Genomic DNA, 21967 nt, shown 5'->3' with positions numbered 1-21967 from the left:
GCTATTGACTCACTAGTGAAATCCAGTAATCACTTGTCTTCAACACACACACACACACACACACACACACACACACACACATTATAGATGCATGCATACAGCCAAGCCTGGATTTTTAAAATATGAATTCAGGATACCCAAACTCAGGTCCGCATATTTGCATGTCAGGAAGTTTACTGACTGAACCATCTCTCCAGCCCCTATAAAGCATAGAAAACTTAAAGCAGGAGTTGAATTGAAGACATAGTTTAAGGAAAGATACCACCTGATATAAGACATAAAAATTTCTATAAATAAACTTTGAGAATCTAGAGCCATTTACTAATAAATACACAAATGGAAGATTATTTATAAAAAAAAAAAGCATCACTGTGCAGCTCAGGTGGCCTTAAACTCATGACCCTCCTGCCCTAAACTTCAGAATGTCCTCTTTCATGCTCTTTCCACTCACACCAATTGCCTTCTTTTTCTCAACTAGTCCACCTCCTACCCTCACGTCCCTCCTTCCTTTTAAGTCCCTGTGCATGCAGTCATAACTATTGTGTGTTCATGATGAACATAAGCACTTCATACCCAGAGGACAGCAGCCCACTGTACTCCTCACCCCCTTTGATTCTTGCATTCTTTCTGCCCATACATATATACATATCCTGTTTAGTGCTGAGTATTCAATAGTCACTTATTCTCAGAAATTTGACCAGTGATGAATCTCTGCATTAGCTGTTGCCCACTACCAAAAGCAGCTTCTCTAATGAAGTCTGAGAGCAACACTACTCTACAGATATAAACATGACTTCTTTATCGGCAGTTTATCTACATATTCAATTGACAAAATTCAGTAATAGAATACAGGGCTTGTGCCCTTGGTTACCTCAGAAATCCATGCCACTATTATACCGCAGAATATATTTTGGCAGGCAGTTCAGTAGTATAGTATGAAGTATTTACAGTTGGGTGTGATTGTCAAGGACTTTTCTACCAAGCAGCCTGTATAGTACCTTTGGGGTCTATGAACACTAGCCAGCAAGGAAAAAGTTTGCAGTGCAGTTTCAGCTTGGTTTTTCTGTGTCCTGAATCCAGAGTGCCTGGCTTCATAAATAATGGGATCTTACTATCTAGTTTCAGTAGAATGTTAGTTTCTGTAAAAAAAAAAAAAAGTTCATAGACCATCAAATTACATTTATATGAAGTCTAGGGAGGGCCTACAAGCATATAGTCTGCTTGTTTGTCTGTCTGTGGTGAGAATTTAGAACGGACACACTTACACCTGAAAATACTTATGAGTCTTCCAGAAGCTGCTGAAAGTGCAAATTGAGAATTTCTGAATTGTGCAAACTCTGTTTCCGAACTGTCTACCTTGGAATATTTTCCCCAGATGATGTTTTTGAGGGTCAGCCTATTAGTGTTACCTGCAGTGACTGCTTTAGAATGCAATAGCTAAAGACAAATATCTGAACCAAGTTGCAGTTACCCATAGGGTCATGGAAAAGCTCTGACTATACACTGAATCCAGAAATCAAGTCAGCATCAGTGAGGGACTTCCACATATCCTCACTTTTCTTGAGCATAAGAAATTCACTGAGTTCTTATATGCCCTATAAACCTTAAAGCAAATGTTGTCATCTGAAAGACTGAGCACAGCTCCTGGCTAGAACATTGGTGCTAACAGATTGGATGCCATGGAAACCGAGAAATACCTAATTTAAGCAGAAACCACTGCAATTTATTTATTTTATTTATTTTGATGAACCTTCTAAACTAAGAATGAATAAGAGTTTGGGTGCTTCTAAAAATAACAGATTGTAATATTTAAAACCACTTGTGGGCCTTTTTCCTGTAATGTAGGGAAACAAAAATTTCCTTGCCACCTGCTTTTCCTTTACAGTGAAACTGTGGCTTGAGGAGTATGAAATGTTTGAGGTTTGGTTTGAAGTCATTCTATCAGTTGGCATGAATTATGGAATCCTGGATCTTTACCTACATGTTCATATACTTTACACATTCCCATTACCTTGGAACTGGTTTAGAATGCATTTGATTATATTACTGCTAAATAAGCCTGCCCATATTCTTTCAGGAATATGTCATGTCGAGTAGTGGATTTGCTTTCTTTCATTTGAACAAATGGGTTATCTGGTCCATACCAGAATCAACAAAAGAAGAAACGTTTGACTAGAGAAAATGATCAATTTTAAATTTTGCAAGAGAAAAGGCACAAATCAAAAATATTTGTTTTCTGTGTGTTGAGCTTTCTTGTTCTTGTTAGCTCTGGGATGAAGTTTGTGTTGAGGTTACCAAGTGCAAGAATAGCAGACAAGCACACAAACTCACAGATAACATAAAGTTCATATAGTGCACTCTAGTCTTCAACAGCAACCCTTCAAGCATGGGAGCCAAGTTAAAGCACTACTAGCCTGTCCTGAGAAGATTCCACAGGATCACGCTTTGGCTACCTAGCTTCTCTCTGAGATCAGATGGTCTGGTGGGTTATGTGCTACACCTAGACTGCTCAGATTCCTATTGCTGAATTCACAACTTCCTGACTGTGTGGTCTGAGAAAGTTGCATTACTCAGTCTGTAAATGTATAAAATGGAGATGATGATAATAAAAATATGCCTCAATATTGGTGTAATAATTAAGCAAAATAATCATTAGAAAACATGCTTACAAATACAGCTTCAAACAAATACTCAGTGGAAAACAGCTATTATTACTGGATTTTGCCCAGTTATTGAAGAAATAAGACACATGCACTGAGGAAACATAAACTCTTTTCTTCTCCTTTCATTGACATAGTTAAAAGAGTAAAGGAGGTGGATCCTAGATGGTATGAATGGGAATCAAACTTCACACCAATGAACTTTTATTCCAGTACTATGCTCCTTCCCCTGGTCCCTCAAAGGACCCATACATGCTACAGGTTTCACCATTAATGAACTAGCCATCTGTCCAAGATTTGCCTACTTTCACTTTGGAATTAAATGGAAATGCAAATCAACTGCTTGCTTTTTGAATTGCAACAGTTCCTCAGAAATCAAATGCATAAAATTTCCAGTACCTTTGTGTAAAGGTATTATAGTACAGAGCATTTGTAAGGCAATTTCATCAGACTCCCTACTAACTGATGACCTGAGGGGAAATGATGAGTTACTTCAGGACAATAGGCTTGGAAAAGCAGGCTGCAGTTGATGTAAGAACCAAACACCTCCTGTCACTCCACAGACTCTATAGCAAATTCTGGTTGCCAGCCAAATCATGGCTCTTGGCTGCTTCTGACTGAGTCTCCCAAAGAAAATGGGCAAACAGCAATCAGAATGCTGAAGAAGCAAGTCCAGGTAAACTTCTGAGATCATCTGAGAGTCTCATATTATAGCCAAGTAGCCTGAACAAAACATAGGTCAGTGTTTGACAAATGAGCTGTGTGGTCAAACAAAGCTAGGAAACATAAGCTGTCTGTACAAGTACTTGCTAGGTGACCCCAGGCAAGTTATATAATACCTCTGTGCCTCATTTTACTCATCTTTAAAATAATGTGGTATATTTTATAGGCTTCTCTAAAGGTACATATCTGATGTACCTTTATAAATATATTAATATATTAAGAGGGGGTATTAGAATGGCTTACAGGGTGGGGTCCAGGTAATCCAACAATGGTTATCTCACATTGGAAAGGAAAAATCTGGTAATTATTCAGTCCACAAGGCTGGATATCTCAGCAGTTCCAACCTGACACAGAAGGCCTGGAACATTCTTGAAGAGCTTCAGTCTACACTGGAATCCTGAAGATGTTAATTGTACCTGTGAAAGAATGCCACAGCAACAGGATAGGTGTATTTGCTAGCAAGAGTAAGGGCAAGCAGACAACAAACCCTGTACTGGACAATTACAGTGAAACTAAATTGAAATAATGTGGCTCTATTAACTAACCCTTGCTTTCCCCAAATCTGGAGCCTATAAGAACACAACATAATCGCAAAGGTAGAATAGGGTTATGTATCATTTTCCTGCCAGTCCAGAATACTCATTAAGTTACACTGACCTTTGAACATAATTCTTCCAGCTGCCCCAACGTTTACTACACACACACACACACACACACACACACCAACATTTAGCCCATGCAGATAAAGCTCACTGCTGTCATAAAACTGACTTGGACACAGGCCAAATCTCAACGGGAGTTTTACTAACCTGTACTTTCAAGCATGCACCTTTCATGCAATCACCCTCCCCTATGCCTCACCATTCTCTCATTTGTATATGATGAAAGACAGATCATGGTAAGAGTCCAGAAGCTCTGATATCATGGGACCCTATGAGTTTACATTTATATAAGTACACAGAAACATCATGTTCTTGGGTTTTTAATAATGTGATAGAAAGATGGGGAAAGGAATGCCTCAATCATGGAATTAATTCATGTGGGCAGGGATGAGTTTAACCCATAGGACTAAAGTGAGGGAGGGGACAGTTGTAGAATTTCCACAGGAACTAACAAGCAAGGAACAAGGAAGTAGTTACAGAGTTAACCACCCAATGTAGACAAGAAGTGATCAGTGATGGTGACATATTTCCCTCTCTCTCATTGTCTCACCTTCAGACATGGTGTACCCCTGACAACCCACAGAGTGTGGCCACTTCTGCCTGCCGAGCTTGCAGACTGGGAGGGGCTGTGGATTAACAAGAGCAGGCCATAGCCAAGGGTTTGTTACAGAAGAAATGATGTTCTATGCACCAAGGCCAATTTGAATGCAAGTTTACCCACTTAGCTCTTGGCATGAAGAGAGAAACAGATTTGTTTGAACAGAGCAGTCTTTCTATTTGCAATCATACCACTGTGTGCTGTGATCCTATTAATTCTCAAAAGGAAAGCAGCTCTGCGGGGCTTGCTGCCTCCATCCATGTGCACACACATGCACAGCACACACACACACACACACACACACACACACACACACACACACACACACACACACTGAACCTCAAAAAGGCATCATGGAGGAAGTAGGTTCTAGCCCTTGACTTTCTGACTCACAAAAGTTCAGGGGTGGGAAATTATGTCCTTCTGGAAGCAAAAGCATGGTCCTGAGTATTCTGTTAGGGTCAGTAATTCTCTCTTTTAAGGTTTATGGACACAATCAGATATATTCCTCACAAAGTGTAGGGGAGAAACCCATCTTTATTAATTAAGGAGAGGCAATCTGGTGTAGATACAAGCATGGACTCTTAAATTGCCTAGGCTTGTTTCTGTACTTTCACAAATTATCTCTGAGACCTTGGGCAAGCTTAAGCTTTCTGTGCCTCAGTTTCCTTATATGTAAAGTGGAGAGAATAATAGATTTCACTCCTAGGAGTGTAGAGAAAATTGAATGATTTAATGCTTAGCAATCAGTTATCATAATGCTTAGTAGAGTAAGTGCTATATAGTCATTAAGCAAAATAAATCATCTTCATATGCTTGCCACTGCCTACATTATCTCAAGGTCAAGTGTAATTCTGCTGCTTTTCTGCTTTATTAAAAACCTGTAGCCTGCCTGCAGAGTGCAAACACTAATGGTGGTAATCAGCAAAAAACTTTTAAATGACTTTAATCTCACTTTAAAGCAATGAACAAACTTAGAGAATGTTCTGATACAAATTATAAGTCAAGAAAGATGCATCTTACATTGGGTGTTTCTGTTAGTTAAGAGAAGGTCACTTCTAGAACAAGCAGAACAAATATGTATTATAATACAAATTTTCTTCCCACGCACTTAAAATCTCACATGGCAGCAGCTCTCTCTTTCAAATAAAGCTTAGATACAGCTTCTCATCTACCTTGTAGTTTCACCATCTCCAACAAATGCCTTCCCAGGTCACTCTGTTCCTCTGCATTAGACTGGTACAAAGGAAAACTAGGGTGGAGAAAATTCACCTTTGCCCCAAAAGTTATACCTTCCCCCTTTCACTCCTATGCCACATAACTCCCTCAAAGGATGACAAAAAACCTGGAAACATAGCCCCTTTCCCAGCAATGACGTCACAAAAAAAGAAATCTGAACTTGTTCAGTTAGCCATCTGTATCACAGCTTCTAGGGTAATGAGCCTGGAATTGAGAGAGTAAGAGTAGGACAAGAGCCTGGGACTGTTTAAAAACAAGGACAATCTTGTATTCTTAGAGTCTTCAGAACCCTATTCAGAGACCATTTCTGTGTGGAAGACAAAGAAGCAAATTAACAGTGTACTAGTAGAGTTTCAAAGTCTTTTTTCTTGTAAACGTTTATTTGTGTCTTTGAATATCTGCATCTATGCATACGTATAGATGTGTACAAACATATGTATACATATTTGTGAATGCATGTCACATGTGTGCTTCAATGTATGCCTAGATGTGTAATTTTGTATTTTGTATGAAAATATTCATATGTATATACACATTAATTTCTTTGTTATATATATATATGTATATGTGTCAGTTGACTGCACATATGCATATGTTTGTATTTATACACATGAATATATGTATTTCTTTGTATACATCTCTGCATATGTTTATATTTACATATCTCGGGATATATGTATATGTTTTGAGCACATACATTTTTATAATTGGTACATATATCAGATACACATATTTACATTCATAGATCTACATGTTTTCATGTACAAATGTGCATATGCACATATGAGTTTTATGTGCATATGCATGAGATATATGAGTGTGTGTGTGTGTATGTGTGTGTGTGTATACAGAAATTCGTGAGACCAATTTAATGAAATAATGCTTAAACTTATAATATTTAATGTGTCTGCTACCATCAGTTACTGGGTGAAGGCTGTGTGATGACAGTTAGGGTAGTTACCACTCTGATTACTGGAGTAAACCAGTTCAGGCACCCTCTACACTATTGCTAGGAGTCTAAGGTGGGGTCATCCTTGTGGATTCCAGGATCTGTGGCTGATATCTAAAATGAATTAAAAATTTCTTAATAAAATAATAATAATAATAATAATATGCAATGTACTCATATACTTCATTACTTGATATCTCAACAAAATATTTAGGTCATAAATGGCTTTTGCTATCTATTAATTAATTTTGCTATCTATTAATCACATATGTCCAGTATCTACATCGGGCACCATAGCTGCCAGCTGCCCTATTATTGGCTACAATTACTCAAGAGAACATGGTACTGTTTACTGAGCTGATGGGCACAGATGTAGTTGTATCATATGCAGCTGTGAGATGTAGTCATTATTCTCTAAGAAGTTTCATTATTATATTTTTTTCCAGTAATAATGTTCCTAAGTCTTGGACTTCAGTCAGTCACAGGACTTGGAAGATAGGCCCAGTAAATCAAAGTGACTGAATCTTTCTGGTATGTCTGATTGCATTATGAACATAAATCCATGGCCTTCATAATCTTTATGTGTCTTGTTCTGATATCTACTTATTGGACATAATAATAACTGCAAACATTATTAAGACCTCTTTGCAAATCTCTTGATTTTCGTACACGGCAACTAGAGTTTTCTCTGTGTCTTTTTGTACTTGTCTTTGACATTTTGCAACTGCTCTCTGCTTTCCATTCCCCTGTTTAAATCATAAGTAACTCAAATGGTCTATCTCACTTCTTGGGTGTTCCCAGCTAGTTAAGGGAAGTACTTTGCATACAAATGCTCTAGCACAACCGTCCCTCACTTGCTAGTAGACTGAGCTCTTACCTTGTGCCTGATACTGACTGTTGCTATAAACTGCAGATACAGAGCCAAAAACACAACACCCCTGGTATTAAGGAGCTCTGTACAACCAGGACACTAGGATATATCAGCTCAATTTCATTTAACTTGACGGTGAGGCAAGCATTTTAGTGTTTCTCCTTGAGAAGAAAGGAAATTGTCCAGCAGTCTCCTTAATAATGTCCCAATAATACAAATGCTTTCTCTAAAGACTATCCTCCTTTCCTCAAAAATGCCTCATTTTTCTTTAAGCAACAAGACCTAGACAATGACCACATCAGTTGACTTGCAAATGTAGATACAAGAAACCTCATCAGGCCTTGCCCTAGATTAAGAATTACAGGCAATTAATGGCTACTCAAAGTGGGAGGATCAGTCTTCTCTAGACAAGACTCCAGATAGGTTATGCGTTTATAAGCCAGCCCTAAACACATGTACATAAGAGCAACACTGAATGGGCTCTGCAGGTTATGAATACCTCTGTGTGTGTGTGTGTGTGTGTGTGTGTGTGTGTGTGTGTGTGTGTGTGTGTGTGTGTGTGTGTGGCTGGCTGGCTATACCTCTGTTTGTGTCTTTGTGTCTGTGTATCTGTGTGTGTCTGTCTATATGTATGTGCATGTGTCTGTGTGTGTCTATTGTTATGCCCAGATCACGGTGACATCGCCCACCCCCCCCCCCAAAGACCACCATGGAGACCAACTCACATATGTAAAAGCAAAGAGCCTTTATTTCAAGTTCAAGCTTGGACTCTCCATCTGTTCAGCACAGTGGTGAGAGCAGAGGGCCCTGAGCTCAGCTGAGGTAGGGGTTTTAGCATAGCAGAGGTTGGGGTGAGGAGATGTCCAGGGTTCAGGACCTGGATTGGCTGACATTTTCTACGGGAATCATGGTGAAAGGAAAATAGGTATATGCTAGGCTCAGGGACATCTGGCAATCTCTGGGTTGTCATGTACTTCTTTGATGCTGGCCCATCCCTGGGTGGTGTCAGCTTATGGCTTTTCCTGGATCCAGGTGTTGCCTGCCAGTAAGCCTATCGTGGCAGCTGTGTGGTCAAGCTGTTTTGGGTCCCCCACATCTGTCTGTGTGTGTATATGTTTGTGTATGTGTGCCTGTGTCTGTGTGTATGCATATGTGTGGAGAGAAAGAAGGGAGAGGGAAATCATGAATTTAAAAGAGAGTGGGATAAACATGGGAAGAGTTGGAGGGTGACGGAGAGAGGTATAAATTATGTGAATCTAGTACTCATGTATGAAAATTTTAAATCTCATTCTTTTAGAGCTTCTCTAGGCTAGATAGGACAGTGGGAGTGAGGGTCTAGAGAAGTAATAGAATTGCCTCTTTTGTTTGTTTGTTTGTTTGTTTGTTTGTTTGTTTTGAGACAGGGTTTCTCTGTGTAGGTTTGGTGCCTTTCCTGGATCTCACTCTGTGTAACCGAGCCTGGCCTTGAACTCACAGAAATCTGCCTGCCTCTGCCTCCTGCGTGCTGGGATTAAAGGTGTGCACCACCACTAGCAGAATGGCCTCTTGAAAAGCACACAGAAGGGGAGTTTGGAAGTTCTTTGACTAAATGCATTAAACTAATCTGCAGTTGAAAGGCAGCATGGGCTCTGGAAACAGATCTCCTGAATTCAACTCTTGGTTCCTGCATTCACTGCTTGTATGACTACAGAAAAGGTACTTATCATCTTCATACTTTGATTGATGCTACAAGTCCTATGGCATCATGTTTAAACAACCTAAACAATTTTAAAGCATTTAGAAAAATGCCTGCTACTGAACAACAAATTATTATTAATTATTCTTGATTATTACTACTCCATTGCCTGGAGTTTTGGTCCTCAGCCAGAGTTCCATGACCACGGGAAAGAGATAGCATCATGCATGTCATAAAAATCACTTGCCACAGTTCAGCTAGTGTTCAGCTCGTACTGAGTGAGGAAGGAAAGGAGTAAGAAAAGGAAAGCTTTAAGAGTCAGAATGGCCCAGATCAAGTACAGCCTCTTGGGCATGGCTAGAAGTACAGGTTTTAGTCTGTATGTAGTCAGCAACACTTGGAGCAAGAGAATGGCATGATTTCCTTTCACTTATAAAGAATAACTCAAGTGGCTATTGGAGAATGACCACTCTAACTGACTAGAGGAATCTAGGGGCTAGGGCTAAAATCCAGCTTAGAGGTTACATATACAAAATAATTGGTGAATATATAAATGTATTCATATGCAAAATCATACTCAAGATTTATCTTCAAGATAGAGGCACTTAGATTTTGCTATATAAATACACATGTATTTTGTTAGATTCAAAATTGAAGTAGTCATACACTGTATCTAAAGAGCATATTAGCATTTAATTCTAATGAGTGATGGCAGTTAACTATTAGAGTGAACAATTCTGAAGTAGTTTAGATGAGGGAACTTATAGAAAATAAACTTGGAGGGATACTCAAGTAGAAGTATGACCATGTGTTAGAATTATATATAGATGGCAATGTTGGAGTTGGCAGTGATGGGGACAATAATAGTGATGATTCGTGTTGTTACATTGACAGAATCTAGAACCATCTGGGAGATGGGCCTTTAGGCATGCCTGTGGGAAAATTATCCTGGTTACAGTTATTGAGGTAGGAAGACTTGCCCACTGCAGGTAGCACTGTTCACCGACTGGCTCCTGGACTGTATCTAAGAAAGTAAACTGCAAACAAGCATTTGTCATTCTCTGCTTCCTTATTGGAGATCCCATCTGACCAGCTGCTTTAAGCTTCCGTTGCTGTGACTTTCCATCACGATGAACTGTACCCTCAAACTGTGGCCCATAATAAATTTCTTTATCCTTTATTCCCTTAAGTTGCTTTTATCACAATAACAGAAAAAGAAACAAGGACAGGTAATGATTTGATATCAGCTGGGTAGAAAAAAATTTATCACTCCTGAGACAATGAAGAACATGAGTATTCCCAACAATTCTCATGTCTTAATTACCCACTCCTTTATGATCAACTTTGTTCTCATTATTTCTTAAGTACTGTGCTATATAACTGACAGGGCTCCTTTTGGTGCCAGAAAACTAAAATGAATAAAAAATGCCTATTTTTAAAGTTCCCCACACTTTCCTAGTATATGTGTGCTATCATGCTGCTTATTCAAGAAGCTTGATCCTTAGTTATTTTAGCCTTTATATTCGAAAGGTTCATTCATCTGTCAAGGTTTAAGCACTCAAGATCCTGATCATGCAGATATGAGATGATGATCTGAGGCTGGCAGTGCATGCAAGAACACAAGACTAGGCTAATTATGGCCTAGCTTCACCTTGCCAGGAAGTGAAACATTCTGGAGGGTTCATCCTTAAAAGGACACAAAGGCAATGGAAAACAAAGAGCACTGGTCTGGCTCTTTAGGTATCTTAAAATGTATGTTTTATTCAAAGGCATTTAATGAACTTGAACCTCATGAGTGGAGTATACTGATAGGCTTAAGACTATTTCCTTTGAAAGAGTCCTGCTCAAGTTCATCAGCATATTGCATTCAAGATACAGTAAATGTTAATAGAAGATGATGGAAAAATGTGTTTGGGGGTAGGGGGATTGCAGCAGCAGAGAAAAATGTCCTTTTAAAAGTGTGTAAAGTATGCTGCATGATATTAATTTTTGTATTGTCTTACAGCTGGTATCAAACCTTCATAAGTGAACGAATCTTCTTTCTCAGCCCTCTGATGATTATTCCATTGCCAAAAGTCTCTAAGGACTTTGAGGTCCTTTTAAAAGGTGGGAGAGTGAATTGATTCTTAGAATCAAAATATCTATTTTTAACAGAGTCTAAATAAATATCAAGTTGTCAACATGCTCAGCTACAGAAAATGAGAATGCCTTATTCTGAAGAGGTTGACCTGGCAGAAAATCCACTACCTGGTGGGTGCACAGTTTGATTCTACAGATAACAGGAAAAGCAACTGTCTCCCAGGAGACAGAACACATGTTGCCAAGACATGAAACTCTAGGCTCTCATTCCAGCTCATCTTATTATTGGCAATATGATCTTACCAGTTTCCTCATCTGAAAGTAGTAAAGCCACAATAATCATAAGGTTGCTTAAAAGCTTACATGAGTTAATACATGAAAACTATTCAGTGCATTTTGATCAAAAAGAGCTAGCATTTATGGAATAGCACAATTATTGATTCATTTATGCATCTACTCATTTCAACATCTGAGTGCTATCCATGGGCCAGATGTTCTTGGCACTGGCTATGAAGCATTGACTGAGTTTTCACAATTATCTTACTTGATTTCATTCTCAGAAAAAGCATGTGTAGTAAATATTTATGATTCTCATTTCATACATAAGGAAAAGACTTCATGGTAGCCTTGCTTATTTGCATAATATAAGTTTTAAAATAAGAAAACTTCACATTGAGGATGTACACCTTGTATTGGATCCTTCTAAAGGGATGATAGTCCCAGGGCACTGTATGCTAGTTATAGATTCACTGAGTCAATACTGAGTTCTGCTCTGGGCTATTGGTGAAATTATTAAGGCCACTCCATGTAGTTAAAAGAGAGGTTTATTTAGTGGCGTAACTTACAAGTGAAGGGATAGGTAGGTTGCAGGGTCTGGGAAAGGTGTGGCACAGTCTGACGGTGTTCTCTGGAGAACTCTGCTCAGTCTGCCTCCAGTGTCCAGGGTCCAGGCACCAAGAGAGCTGGTGCATCCGGATATCGGGTCTTCAGGGTCCTCTCTTGGCCCTGCCTTGTAGGCATGACCATTACTGTAGCATCAATGGGGGTTGGAACTTCCAGATCAAGACTGGAATGGCTACCCACTACACTGGGCCTTTTGGTTATTAGTTGTTTGCAAACTACAACCATTATTCACAAAGTTTACCAGAATGTAGGTAGGGAGTGTGGTTGGCACAAGTCCTCTGACTGTTACCCTTTTTAGGGTTCCTCACCTGAAAAGAGCCACCTGATCCAAGATCACACTTGTAGGGAATTCCAAAAGAATGCTTTTCCCAAGGCTGCCATCAAGTGGTGAATGAACAAATTTGGTGAGAGGGTAAAAGATCCTGGCCATTTCGGCTCAACTGGGGCAACTATGAAAGGAAACCCTTGTTCCTGAGCTCTCTACAAGGTTTCCCAAGGTTCTACAACCTACATTGCTTGTTTGGAGTTGAGGGTTTTTTGCAGGACAATAAGTATGAATCTATAAGGCCATGTCCTAGTTAGGTTTATTTAGATTACACTTCCACATGTTCATCACTGAAGGACGTCAGGACAGGACCTCAAACAGGACAGGATCCAGGAGGCAGGAGCTGATGAAGAAGCCATGAAGTAGTACTGCTTACTTGCTTCCCCTGGCTTGCTCAGCCTGCTCTCTTATAGAACCCAGGACTGCCAGTCCAGGGATGGTCATACCCACAATGGGCTGAGGTCCTCCCCATCAATAACTGATTAAGAAAATGCCTTACAATAGGATCTCATGGAGGCATTTCTCAACTGAGGCTCCTTCTTATCTGATAACTCTAGCTTGTGTCAAGTTGACACAACACCAGCCAGTACAGACCAGATACACTGAATGTGATAGAAGAGAAAGTAGTCTTGAACTTATTGGCACAGGAAAAGACTTTCTGAACAGATGCAAGCAGTAAGATCAACAATTAATAAATGGAACGTCATGAAACTTAAAAGCTTCTGTATGGCAAAGGACATTGTCATTTGGACAAAGTGGCAGACTACACAATGGGAAAGATTATTAACAACTACACATCTGATAGAAAGCTAATATCTCAAATATATAAATAACACAAAAAACAAGATATAAAGAAAACAAATAACTAATCCAACTTAAAAATGGAGTACTGGGTTGTCTTGTCCAGCCTTGATATGAGGGTTTGTGCCTATTTATTATAATTTGTTATGCCATGCTCAGTTGATATGCCTGGGAGGTCTGCTTTTTCTGAAGGTAAATGGAGGGAGAGTGGATCTGGGGGAGAGGGTAGCAACAGGAGGAAGGACTGGGAGGAGTAGAGGGAGGGAAAACTGCAGTCAGGATGTAATACCTGAGAGAAAAAATAAATTACATATATATGCTAAATATAATATATATACATGAAATATATATATATACTAAAAATAGAGTACAGATATAAACAGAATTCTCCAAAGAAGAAGCTCTAATGGATGAGAAGCACTTAAAGAAATGTTCAACATCTTTAGTCATCAGGGAAATGCAAATCAAAACTACTTTGAGATTCATCTTACACCAGTCAAAATGACCAAGATCAATAAAACAAATGACAGCTCATACTGGCCAGGATGTGGAGTAAGAGGAACACTTATTAATTGCTGGTGGGAATGCAAACTTGTATAACCACTGGAAATCAGTGTGTCAGTTTCTCAGGAGATGGGAATAGATCTACCTCAAGATCTAGCTATACCACTCTTGGGCATATACCCTAAGGACTCTTCATTCTAACACAGAGATACTTGCTCAACCATGTTCATAGCTGCTCTATTCATAATAGCCAGCAACTGAAAACAACTGAAATGTCCATCAACAGGTGAATGGATAAAGACAATGTTGTACATTTACACAATGGAATTTTACTCAGCTATTAAAAAAAGTTGTGAAATTCACAGGCAAGTGGATGGAACTAGAAAAAAATATTATGATTTGTTTGGTTTTGTTTTATATTATTTTATTATTATCCTTTAGATACCTGTTTGTTTCCTAATGAGAGGCATAAAGGGTGTGGATCTAGATAGTAGAGGAGGTGGGGAGGAACTGAGAAGAATATGGGAAGGATAAACCATAGTCAGAATATATTGTATATATATTGTATATATTTTTTCAAAAAGAGAAAAAAACTACATTGCATATTGAACACTTCCTCTGCTCAATTATGCTTTCACAGAAGTTGGTCCCTAAACGTACTCTGCATTTGAAATCTCATCTTACTGTCAGAGACTCTTCATGGAGAAGTCAGTGCTAGACGTGGTACACAGGAGCAGAAAAGATCTTTGGAATTGGATCATTCACTATTTTTATGACAATGGGGACTCCTCATTGGTTACTAGTTAAACTAGGCATTATATGAATTACTTTTCTGTTTCTATGATAAAAATATCATGACCAGGGGCTACTTATAAAAGGAAGAAATTATTTGGCTTATGGTTCCAGGGGGATAAGAGTCTATCATGGTGGGTAGGCATGGCATCAGAAAGCTGAAAGTATACACCTCAACCACAAGTATGAAGTACAGAGAGTGAGAACCAGAAGTAGAACAAGACTATATAGTCTCAAAGCCTGCCCCTGCAGTGACATACTTCTTGCGGCAAAGATGCCCCTCCTAAACCTTCAGAGAAAGTACCAGTAAGTGGAGAGCAAGTATTAAAATACATGAGCCAGTGGGGGATTTTCTCACTCAAACCATCACAGGTCTCTCCTGGCACAAACTAATAATCAGCTCATTTAAAAGGTACTCCAGAACTGAGAAGGTGATCCCATTTATGAAAAGGAAGATCCAGAGAGCAACAGGTTATCAAGAGTTTATGGTAAAATTCAAATGCCTCTGAATCCTGTGAGTTTACTAAAGTGTTCTACCTTGTAAGAATTAGTTCTCTATCCCTAAACATCTTCTACTGACAAAAAGGCCCTTCACTAGGATTACAATGAAGCATAACCTTGATGAAAAATGCTTAGCCTGATTAGGGAAAAAAGGGATTACACTCTAAAGAAGCCAAAGTAATGAGCCAGTATATATCAGCAGGATCTCAGAGAGCAACACATAGAACTTATAAAGGCAAGGCAATTTGAATGTGGAAGAATCTATGGAGGAATTTACACCCTGGTGAGGATTCCAGAAGATGGTAGGAACTCCAAATAACATAGAAAAGATGATGTCCCATATTGGGTGAAATGGAAATGCTAAGGTAGATAGTGGAAGAAATATGTAAAGGCTCAGAGAAATAGTCATGGTAGGTTAGATCTGTTACATTAGGTAGTGAAAAACTCAAGTGGTTATGATCCACAGAATGGACCTGGAGGCACATTGTGTGTCAAAACTATAGGAAGCGTTCTGATGGCAGGAGTAGCAACAATCTTAAGAGGTGTGCCTGCTGTATATGCTAGGGTTAGTGTAAGGGAAGCAGTCACCAAATCTAGATGAGTGATGTCAAGGTGTATGAGAAGATGCCAAAACTATAGGAAACAAATGTAGACTTTAATGACTAGCAAGGGCAGCATGGTAGCCGATGCGTTCTGATCCACAATAGTGTTAGGAAGATTGCTATCAGAATGTAAAATTGTTAGTAAAATCTTCATAGGCAAAATAGTCTGGTAGTGAACAAGGGTGCAACTTGGTTTTGTACAAATGGAAAAAATAACATCAAATTACTGTGACACTACAGAAATCTCCCTCAATAAATAATTTATAATTCCTGGGCCAATTCATAAACCTAAGTTAGTTTTCTGACCTAAAACCATTCAATAAAATAAATTGATCCATAGACAGAAGGTCGGCAAAATCAGTTGTACATCACAACTATTTCCCTAATTCTTTCCCAAAGATGCTTATAGACATTCATAAACAATGGTACAGCAGGAAAAGGAAAAAATCCAGGCATTTAAAAACTCTAGGACCATGGTGTTGAACTGCCATTATCATCCAGAAATCTGAACTGTTATTATCATGTCCATTGAAAGAATAAAAGCTTGCAAGTATGGTGATATTTTATTTGTGCACCCCAATAAAGCTTATCTGGGGATCAGAGGAAAAAGCCAGCCACTATATTAAGCATAGAGGTCAGGCAGTGGTAGCATACACCTTTAATCCTAGTATTCAGGAGGCAGAGATCCATGTGAGTTCAAGGCCACACTGAGGTACACAAATAAAATATCATCACATACAAGGACTATGTGATGCATGGAGTCTTGACCTAGGATCTAGCTTACAGAGGATCAACCAGATTTGCAGATACAATTGATCATCATCTCCACATTATCAAATATATCATTGATATATTTAGCAGTTAAAGCCATGACAACACTGAGTTCTTGCAGCTAAAACACCAGCTTAGAAGCAACATTAGGTGAGAATGGAAAAACTTCTTTCAGGATGGCATACATTGAACTGCTTCACAGCTCCCATTTGGTATTGTAACTACAATGGGAAGTATAGATAAGAATAGAAGCCAAAGAATTTAAATAAATGGGAGCTAAAAAATTGAAGCAAACAGCTGTGTCTCTCTCATGAATTATATACTTAAGTCCTTATATCCAGTGCTTTAAAATTTTAGAGACCACATTAGAAGCTAGTGTCTTTACAAAAGTAATTCAGTTAAAACTGGTTCATTAGGAAGGCCCTAATTTAATATAAATGGTATTTTAAAAATATTTCTTTACTTTTACATTATGTGTATGGATGTTTGCTTGGATGTATGTCTGTGCACCATATGCATGCAAGGCCCAGGGAGGCTAGAAGAGGGTGACATATCCTCTGGAAGAGGAGTTGTGGATAGTTGTTAGCTGTGTTGTAGGTGCTGAGAACTGAACCCGCATCCTCTGAAAGAGCAACAAGTGCTCTTTACCACTGATCTTTCTCTACAGCCCTAAATGTTATCTTTTCAAAAAGAGAGGAAATTTGGGCACAGACACATACACAGGGAGGATAATATAAGACATAGAAAAATACACACACACACACACACACACACACACACACACACACACACATCCATGACATGAAAATAGAAATGAGACTATTTGGAAAAGGTAAGGGATGATAGTGGAAGATTGGAGGGAGGGACAGGAGAAGGTGGCAGGGAGTAGATATAGTTAAAGTACATATCATTGACCAAAATATCATTAAGAAGCTTGTCAATTTTTACATTTATATGTCATACACAAATTTTAAAAATAACTAGACAAAAAGATGGAAAGGGTCTGCAAACCATGAAGAGAGATTTGGGACAGGTCCTCACAGGTCAACCATACTAACACCTAAATCTCAAACTTCTAGCACCTAGTGCTATTAAAAAGTTAATTCTCAACAGAGGAAACTCAAATGTCTGAAACACATTTAAGGGATTGCTCAACATCCCTAATTATCAGGGAAATGCAAATCAAAACAACTCTGAGATACCACCTTATGCCTGTCAGAATGGCTAAGATCAAAAACACTGAGGACACTTTATGCTGGAGAAGATGTGGAGCTAGGGGAACTCTCCTCCACTGCTGGTGGGAATGCAAGCTTGTACAACCACTTTGGAAATCAATATGGCGCTTTCTTAGAAAATTGGGAATCAATCTCCCCCAAGATCCAGCTATACCACTATTGGGCATATACCCAAGGAACGCTCAAACATACCACAAGAGCACTTGCTCAGCTATGTTCATATCAGCATTGTTTGTAATAGCCAAAACCAGGAAACAACCTAGGTGCCCTTCAACTGAAGAATGGATAAATAAAATGTGGCACATATACACAATGGAGTACTACTCAGTAGAGAAAAACAATGACATCATGAGGTTTCCAGGCAAATGGATGGATCTAGAAAAAAATCATCCTGGGTGAGGTAACCCAGACTCGGAAAGACAAACATGCTATGTACTCACTCATAGGAGGATACTAGATGTGGAACAAGGATGACTGGACTGCTACTCACATCACCAGGGAGGCTACCTGGAAAACGGGACCCCAAGAAAGACACAGGGATTACCCAATGACGGAGAAATGCATGAGATCTACATGAACAGCCTGGACATGAGTGGGGGTAATGAAGGGCGAGGGTCGAGGGAAAGAGAGCTTGGGGGAGCGGGAGATCCCAGCTGGATCAAGAACAGAGAGGGAGAACAAGGAATAGGAGACCATGGCAAATGAAGACCACATGAGAAAAGGAAGAAACAAAGTGCTAGAGAGGCCCACAGAAATCCACAAAGATACCCCCACAATAGACTGCTGGCAATGGTCGAGAGACAGCCCAAACTGACCTACACTGGTGATGGGATGGCCAAACACCCTAACTGTCATGCTAGAAACCCCGTCCAAAGACTGAGGGAACTAGATGCAGTGATCCATGGCTAGGCCCCGGGTGGAACTCTAGGAGTCCAATTAGCTAGAAAGAGGAGGGTTTGTATGAGCAAGAATTGTTGAGACCAAGGTTGGATAAAGCACAGGGACAAATAGCCAAACGAATGGAAACACATGAACTATGAACCAATGGCTGAGGGGGCCCCCAACTGGATCAGTCCCTCTGAATAGGTGAGACAGTCGACTGGGACCGGGTCCTGTGCTCATTGCATGAGTTGGCTGTTTGAAACCTGGGGTTTATGCAGGGTCGCTTGGCTTGGCCTGGGAGGAGGGTACTGAACCTGCCTGGACTGAGTCTACCAGGTTGATCTCAGTCCTTGGGGGAGACTTTGCCCTGGAGGATGTGGGAATGGGGGGTAGGATGGGGGAAGGGGAGGGGGAAAGGGGAGGGGGGCAGGAGGGGGGAGAACAAGGGAATCCATGGCTGATACGTAAAACTGAATTGTATTGTAAAATTAAATTAAAAGAATAAAATAAAATAGATACAATGAAAAAAAAGTTAATTCCTTTTTCCAATCATGGTCTCAACATCTCTTGCTCACACAATCCCTCCTGTCTCTCCCAATTGGACTCCCGGAGCTCCACCTGGGGCCTGGCCATGGATCTCTGCATCTGCTTCCATCAGACATTGGATGAGAGTTCTACCACGACAGTTAGGGTGTTTGGCCATCCGATCACCAGAGTAGGTCAGTTCGAGCTTTCTCTTGACCATTGACAGTAGTCTATTGTGGATGTATCTTTGTGGATTTCTGGAGGACAAATAGCCAAACTAGTGGAAACACATGAAATATGAGACAATAGCTGAGGAGCCCCCAACTGGATCAGGCCCTCTGGATAAGTGAGACAGTCGATTAGCTTGATCTGTTTTGAGGCCCCCAGGCAGTGGGACCAGGACCTGTCGTTAGTGCATGAACTGGCTTTTTGGAGCCTGGGGCCTATGCTGGGACACTTTGCTCAGCCTGGGTGAAGGGAGGAGGGGACTGGACCTACCTGGACTGAATCTACCAGGCTGAGCTGAATCCCCAGGGGAGTCCTTGCCCTGGAGGAGATGAGAATGGGGGCTGGATTGGGGGGAGGGGGTGGGAGGAAGGAGGACAGAGGAATCCATGGCAGATATATAAAATTAAATTAAATTAGAAAATTTAAAAAAATTTAAAAAAAAGGTAATTCCTGCTTTCAAGCTATACCTCTCTGGTGCTTGCTTAAAAAACCCTAACAAACTAACATGCCACTTCTTATCGTTCACATCTTAGGGTTTCTATTGTTGTACTAAAACACCATGACTGAAAGCAACTTAGGGAGGAAAGGGTCTATTTCTGCTTACAACTCTCAGGTCACACTCCATCACTGAGGAAAATAAGGGAAGGAGCTCAAGGCAGGAACCTGGAGTTAGGAACTAAAGCAGAGGCCATGGAGGACTTCTGCTTACTGGATTGCTCGATCTTCTTTCTTAAACACCCAGGATCACCTGCCAAGGATTGGTACCATTCACAGTAGACTGAGCCCTTTCACATAAATCACCAATTAATAACATGCCCTACAGGTTTGCCTACATGCCAATCTTATAGAGGCATTTTCTCAATTGAGATTCCTTCCTTTCAGATGACTCTAGCTGACACAAAACTAGCCAATACAACCCACAAGCCCTATTGAAATACTTTGTACTTCCTATCCTTGAAATATTGAGCTCTGTTAACTTAGAGGACATGACTGTCCAAATGGGAAAACCTACCCCAATAGACTAAATGGGCATTGACTCATACACAATAGCTGCAACTTAGGTACTTGGAGCCTCATATTTCCCATGACAAGCAATAAAGGTGTCATATGGAGAAAAATCAACTTGAGGGAAAAAATAGAACTACCATGAAGCAATGGTATGGAATCTAGGTAATGTACTGGAACATCACTTTACAGTCCTTTACCCAAGTATGAGTATAAATAAACAAGTAAGGCAATGATTGCCTGAAGAGATATCAAACCTTCAGGGATGAGGATCATAGAGGAAGTAACTGAAGATGAGATTATAAAACAGATAGGGAAAGGGGGACAAGGCATCAAATTGAGATTCTGAAACCAACTGTTTTAACAGAGCTGAAATTCATCCAAACAACATCTTTCACCTGCCGTTTTTAAGTTTCTAAGGCTAATGACTCTTAGAAGGAACTATGTGGTGAATGTGTGTGAAACCACATGGCACAGGGAACAGCAGATAAAATTGTACACACATGGATGTGTTAGCTAAGGCCTGTCTCCAATACAGTACTTGTTGCCTAGATGAAGGTAGTCAACAGAAAGACTCAGCCATAGATCTCTGCCTCGCCCGATGTGACATCTTTCCCCACATTGGGTTACTGACAGAAGCTGGGTATGGTGGATAGCCATTTCAGCCTACCAATGAGCAGCAGTCACAGGCAATACTCTCTTTAAAGGTAATTAGCTGAGTGTCAAACTTGAATCACAGTTCAACTTCTTTCTTTCCCAATCCTTGCTTTCACCACCACCGCGCCCCATTCCTTTTACTAGCACTGATAAATAATAAATATCCTGCCCTTAAAGTTCATTTTGGCAACTTCTATATAACACAATCTGAGATAGTATGAAGAAGCTATTCCATCTGAGGAATACTGACATATTTGTGGAATCTCTGAAAAGAGCTAATTTGAAAGTGACGTGAGATCTCGTTTTAAATATATCAAGACTTGTCACAAGGTATCAGAAACAGTAGACTCTAATAAGCTTACTCTGGGTGGCTCCATGAAGCAAACTTAGGCAGGCCCAGCTGAAGGGTACCATAAGCAGACAGATTTGGGCTTATAAAGAAAGCTTCTGGTATTTTGAATTATATGAAAAATAAGACAGCCCAAACATGAAATCTTATCCTGGAAAATGGGTGATGAAACCTAGAAAAACCCTCATAGTGTGATGGTAGCATTGTTATCCTTAGAGTCAGGTCAAACAGGCTAGATGACCTCGACAATTTTGCCTACTTGAATACTCACTGGGACCATACAATGGCAACAGACTTCCTTTATCATTTGTGCCCTTTGGTACTTACAAAAATTACTAAAGTAAGCTGTTGTTAATAAATTTAAAATCATCATCAGGTTATAAATTGAAACATGAAAGTCTTCTATCTCCTCCAACATTCCATAATTCACT

The sequence above is a fragment of the Peromyscus maniculatus genome, chromosome X (assembly GCF_049852395.1).
Source record: "Peromyscus maniculatus bairdii isolate BWxNUB_F1_BW_parent chromosome X, HU_Pman_BW_mat_3.1, whole genome shotgun sequence".
Lineage (NCBI taxonomy): Eukaryota > Metazoa > Chordata > Mammalia > Rodentia > Cricetidae > Peromyscus > Peromyscus maniculatus.
This window is presented reverse-complemented; position numbering follows the sequence as displayed.